Below are 600 nucleotides of genomic sequence, written 5' to 3'. Positions count from 1 at the left end.
CAGAAGAAATAAAGAAATAAAATAAAATAATTTCTTGATGCAAATAATAGTGAAAGTACAGCATATCAAAACCTCTGGGACACACCAAAAACAGTCCTCAGAGGATAGTTTATAGCAATAGCCAAACATATAAAAGACAAAGAAAGAAACAAAATTAATGACCTAAATTAACACCTCCATCATATACAAAAAGTACAAAAATCTAACCACATAACCTCTTGAAGAAAGGAAATTAAAAGAAAAGAGCTGAAATCAGCAATATAGAAACCAGAAAAACTGTTGAAACCATCAACAAGACCAAGATCTGATTCTTTAATAAGGTCAATAAAATAGACAAATGATTGGCACACTTAACAGAAGAAAAGAAAGAGAAGACACAATAATTCAAATAAATGATAGAGGTGACAGCATAACAGAACCAGATGAAATCAAATTGATAATAATGAAATATTATGAAAAGTTTTACTCCAATAATTTTGAAACTCTAGAGGAAAGGGAAATTTTCCTTGAAACTGGCCGGGGGCTGCTTGTGGAACAGACCACCAATTACTCATATGCAAGTTCAAGCTGAAGCTGAGGAAAATTAAACCAAATCCACAG

Source organism: Elephantulus edwardii, unplaced genomic scaffold (genome assembly GCF_000299155.1).
Source record: "Elephantulus edwardii isolate Elephantulus edwardi_28Jun2011 unplaced genomic scaffold, EleEdw1.0 scaffold00249, whole genome shotgun sequence".
Lineage (NCBI taxonomy): Eukaryota > Metazoa > Chordata > Mammalia > Macroscelidea > Macroscelididae > Elephantulus > Elephantulus edwardii.
Note: the sequence above shows the minus strand (reverse complement) of the source record.